Source organism: Aedes albopictus, chromosome 3 (assembly GCF_035046485.1).
Source record: "Aedes albopictus strain Foshan chromosome 3, AalbF5, whole genome shotgun sequence".
Classification (NCBI taxonomy): domain Eukaryota; kingdom Metazoa; phylum Arthropoda; class Insecta; order Diptera; family Culicidae; genus Aedes; species Aedes albopictus.
The window spans coordinates 324,369,830-324,375,526 of record NC_085138.1 but is presented as its reverse complement, the minus strand read 5'-3'; positions in this window follow the sequence as shown (position 1 = coordinate 324,375,526).

The window sequence follows — 5,697 nt, the reverse complement described above, 5'->3', positions numbered from 1 at the left end:
AAAACCATAATCACAAACCTTCTGATTGAAAGCTCGTTGTTTAAGGACAAACGTCATAAAATCCCGCTTCAACAGTGTATCAGAACTTCAAACGCACAAATCTCACGAAGCAAGTTTCAAACAACAGTGCATTTTATTATTCTGTTCTTGCTCACTTGTAATAAGCTTGTTTTGTTTACGAAGAGATTTGTGCCCTCGAAATCGTGAGTAGGTGTCAAAGTCGGCCATTGTGGCGGCCATTTTGGGATTCTAACAAGTCTGTTCTTAAGAACAATATTCAATATACTCCAGACTAAGACCTATAAAACAAAAGTTTGAAAAGAATTAAGGACAAACCTAATTCAAGACGATTATTACAATATCTCCAGATTTTCCGACCCGACAAAAATTAGCCCATGACCTACCAGTGGGTCGCGACCCATAGTTTGAGAAACGCTGCACTAGGCTAACTGGAGACCCCATTATGTCTTTCTGGGTGTCCAAATCTTGTGTCGCAGTGTAATTGCAAGTTAAACATATTTTAGTAAAAAACTTATAAGATCGTGAAATTTTATTTTTTTTTATTTATAGGGTAAATGTACCAATAGTGGTCCTATTAGTAGCTCATTGTAGTAGATTAATGGAATAAAATTGATAATACCACAAAATAAAAAGTCTGAAAACGTTAATCGGTAGATTTTCATTTAAAGTTGCTAGGAAAAATGTAAAAACTATCGTTTATGTCAGATTTTTCTAATAAATCGCTTGCACCAACTATAGGTACATGGTTCCTATTATGGTGGTAAAATTTAATATTGGTTCCTATAGTGGCGCATTCCATTGAATTCTTATGGGACCCACCACTATAGGAACACTACCACCACTATAGGAGCAAAGGAGCAAAAAAATTAAGGAAAATAATTATTTTGAATAGGTTTTTTGACAAATCCTGAACACAAAACTTAAATAAAGTCATTAACTAAGCATAATGCATCTATTAAAAATATCATTTGCAGACTTTTTCTATGAAATAGTGCTAAATTGCCACTACCACCACTATTGGTACTACCTCCACTAAGGGAGCGTTTACCCTATTTGAGTATTTTTTATTAAAGCATAAGTTTAATAAGTGTGGCGGTGAGCTCCATTTATTTTTAGTACCCAACCCGTGTACAAAACTAATTCTAATCAATTTTCCAGGCCGACTAATAAATATGCCTGGGCCTTCTAGAATTCGCTAATCTCCATCGAAATGGCTTATTGCTGCGACTGCTGGCTAAGTTCGAGGTCCCCTTTGATTGCATACACTTCGTCCATATTTATCAGCAATCGTTACTCTCTGGAAGTCAATAATTTATTCTTCATCATTCCATCGAGCTCCAAAAATTCAAGCTGGTGTGGAAAAAGAACGAACGGTCCCCATCAGATTCGCAGTCGTCACCTCTAGCAAGGGAAATGAGCCGCCATAAAGTCCCAATTATAATGACCCCACCTACCTACTGTACTGGGCGGCAGCAACGTTTAGTTACACGTCAAAATGTGGATATTGCGTGGAACGCGATACCTACGGTCGGACTGACCAGACGCTGAACTTTTGATAGGCTTCTTTTTCTTCTTTGTGGAGGGAGGTTCCTACTGAAACTGGGTCCTGCCTTTAATCTCCTGTAAAGCTTGTTCATTGATAGTTTCCTGCGTCTGCCACCATAATAGTTCTTTTACTGATGACAAGTAAAGCGCCGATTAAGGACTGATAGGTCACAAATTTCGAGCATCGAGTTCACTATTGCTTCATTTGTAAGCCTGTGCATATGCCCACAAGACCAGTCAGGACACACAGGATATTCACCTGTTGTTGGTGGGCGGTTTGCCCAGGGCGGTATGGGACCGAGCGCTTTTAGCACCGTTATTTCGACTTCCGATACGGGCTTCCTGAAGGGTTCACCTTCCAAAAAGCGAATAGCACTCTTCCGAGGGTTGTTACGGCGGGATAAGTATGTAGTACGATTGCCACTTTTTCGACTTTATTATGCATTCCTGACTGTGAAAGATGTGATTTACAGTTTTTTTTTCGGGGCAGTCGCGGTTCCTCACCCGTTCTCCTGTGGTGTGTGATTTATGGTGCGTAAAAAATGCCTTGATTTGGGGAGCCTTTGCAAGGGAAATTCTGTAAGGAACTAGCTTCATTTTGATTGACCTAATTGCGGGTTCGTAAATCAGCATATTTTCGGAATAGCTATCGAAGAATCTATGACAAAAGGTCAAAAGACATAAGGTCGAAGGATATAAGGTCAAAGGACAAAAGGTCGAATGGACAAAAGGTCGAAGGGACAAAAGGTAGAATGGGAAAAAAGGTCGAATGCACAAAAGGTCGAATGGACAAGAGGCAAATAGGAGAAAAGGTTAAATAGAAAAAGGACAAATTGGAAAACATGAAAAAGTGATCAGAATTTGACAGAAAAACGTCTATTAAAATCCCGATAAAAATAATAGCACCACTGAATCAGAAAAATTGTTCAACAACTTCATAAAAAAACATTATTGAAAGATAGAAAAGTGTCCACTAAAACTTGCAATAGCTCATATGCACCAATTTATTACCGCATTACAATTCAAAATAGATGCCCATAAATGATAGAAAGTAATGATATTCATTAAAGTTAAATGTGGAATACAATATTCCTTGAATGAACAGGCTATAGGTAGAAGAAGGATGAATCATAGATGGTAATATTGTCATTTGAAACTCCAATAATTTCAGCGATTTGATTAAACCAAACAGTCTATGAATTAGAGAAGGGCAAACCTCTGGGTAGAGCAAAACGAAATGTTTTACCTATACAGTGTAATTGGTAGGAACTATCTATCAATCCAAGACAGGTTGATCCAGTGGCGTAGCTAGGAATTTGGGGGCACGGTGCGGAAGGAAATTGGTAGGCCCCCATGAAAATTACTTAATATGTACATATTTTACAATGATAAATCTATACATTTAACTGTCGAATAATCTCACTGTTATATTTTGTACAAAACTTTGAAAAAATCTTGCCTTTTGTACTCAGTATTCTAGTGATGCTGGCAGTGATGGCCAACGGAAGGTTAAAAATTATCTATCTTATCTTATTTTCTGTTTTCCTTTATGATTTTTTTCGGGAGCGCTAGATTTTTTTATAAGAATTATGCTGAAAATGTTTTAACAATTTATTTAGATATTGCACCAAATAATCATTTATAAACGCTTTCAAAGATTGCTTTACTTTTTTATTTAAGAAATTTTTCTTGAAGAATAATTTGTATTCAAGAAACTTTTAAGTTGTAAATGCAAGGATATCATTCAGTATTCCTCTAAAAGCACTCCTTCAGGAATGATATTATTATAATTAGCCTTATTAATGAGGCTTTCAGTCCCTTGGCTGGTTCACTTCAGACATGCAGGAATGTTTTCAAAATACTACAGAGTAATTCAAAAGATTCTTGTAAAGGCTTCATCGAGTATTTCTCGAAATATTAGTTCAAGAATCTATCAATTATGTTCTGAGGATTCATCTAGAAGATCATCAAAAGAATTCTTTCAAAATTCCAGAAAAAAATACTACAAAAAATCATCAATGATTCATTAAGAACCAGATGATTTCCAAGAAATTACATCGGGGTTCCCTCAGAGGAAGAAAAGCCCTTCTAGGGTTTCTTCAAACATTCTTCCGTTTCTTTCAGAGAATCCTCTTAATATTCCTTTGGTGATTTTCTATAGATTCTTCAAGTATTTCTCAATTTTTCCCTCAAATAACTCTTTTAGATATTTCTCCAATAATTAAACTTGGAATTTCCTCAAGCATTCATCACTTATCTTAGTGTCCTTTTAAAGATTTCTTAAGAATTACTTCCTAAGATTACTTCAGAAATCCCACCAAAAATTCCCTTTTCAAAAAAAAATCTTCAAGGATTCTTCAAGAAGTTTCTCTAAGGTTTTACTAAGAGATTCATCATAGGATTTCTCCATTAATTAAACAAAATCTCCAAGGATTCCTACCGAAGAAATTGAATTAATTAAATTAAATTACCGTCAAGGCACCATTCACCGTGGATCTAAGAAGATTCGGGGCAAATAAGGGCTGTCATTTGACACCAGTCTTAAAAGCATTGTTGGTGCCGCTTTTAATTGCCTTCATTATAGGTTAAAATTAAAGCAATATCCACAGAAGTAGAAATTTTTTCACAAAATTTGGTGATATAGTACAATTAGTAAAGGGTAGTAGGGTCGCCTAATTCCGTGGTAGGTCACCATTCACCGTGGTAGTAGGGACCCATTCACCGTGTATGAGAAATTTTATTCTACTTTATTTAAAAATGATCAAAACAACCCAGCCAAGGGAATTTTCTTCGTTTAAATTCATTTCAAGTAATAACTTGCAAGATTTTATTAGAAAAACGAATGTTCAAATTTTCTAGATATATGGGACAATATGGGGCACGGTGAATGGAGACCATTGATTTTTAGGGTACCCATTTACCGTGCCTTTTTGTTTCAATTAGAAAGTACGAGTAATCGTACTTTCTTGTGAAACTTACTTCAGCAATGCAAAATACATACCTGATATGTGAATTTAAATGCTTCTTGGTGGAATAAAAACGTTACTACATTTAGTTTATCGCTTAAATCACCTTAGCGCAGTTTTCGTTTTTTCACTATGAATGCAGTGAACGAGCAGAAACCCGCTTCATGTAAACACACTTTAGTGTCAACATGATACTTTTAAATGTTTTTAATGAGCGTTTTGACATGGTAACAATACATTAGTGTTGTATTGGTGAAATTGAAGGGAAATTGTCATATCATTCAATCATAATATGGAAATAATGAAAAAATATTCGAAGGCACACGGTGAATGGAGCCCCCACGGTGAATGGCGCCTTGACGGTAATTAAATTAAATTTTTAGATGGACTTCTGTAGGAATTCTTTCGAAAATTCCTTCTGGACTTCCTCTAACGAATGTTTCAATATCCATCAACTCTAGGAGTTTTCTCAAGAGTTCCTTCAGGAATTTTTGCTAGTATTCCTCTGGGCACTTTTCAAAAAAAAAATCTATTTCTCCAGAATTTATGATTGATTTCTCCAGAATTATTACGTTATTTTTTTTATATAATCCGTGCTCACTTCTAACAAATATACAAAAATAAGAAACAGAAAAAAAACGCTTCATTCCATTGTTTTGAGTGGGATAAAAATGGCAGCGTAAATGGCTAAATAGTATAGAAACAGATATCCTATCTTATCAAAACAAATAACTTCTCCAGAAGTCTCTCCAAGGATTTAGGAAATGTTCTAAGGTTATTCAAAATTCTAAAGGATTTACTTTAAGGCAGCCTTTAGAAATTGCTATCAAAATTCCTTCAGGATTTTTTCCAGAGATTTCTTTAGTAATTCTCTTGCGATTTGCCCGAAGATTCGTTCAGATTTTATTCAAGTATTCTCTTAGAGTTTCTTCAATTGATTTCATTCATTCATTCCTAAACTGATTTTTCCAGGTATTTTACAAATAATTTTGTACAAGAAATCTTTTGGGGGCTTTTTATGCAAGGATTCTTTCATGTATTTATTTAATTACTGCTGCAAGGGTTTTCCGGAGATTCTTACACAAATTCCTCCAAGAAATTCCATAGGAATTCCTCCAGGGGGTGCATTGAGTGTTTTTGCTAGATTTTTTTTTAGAAATTACTC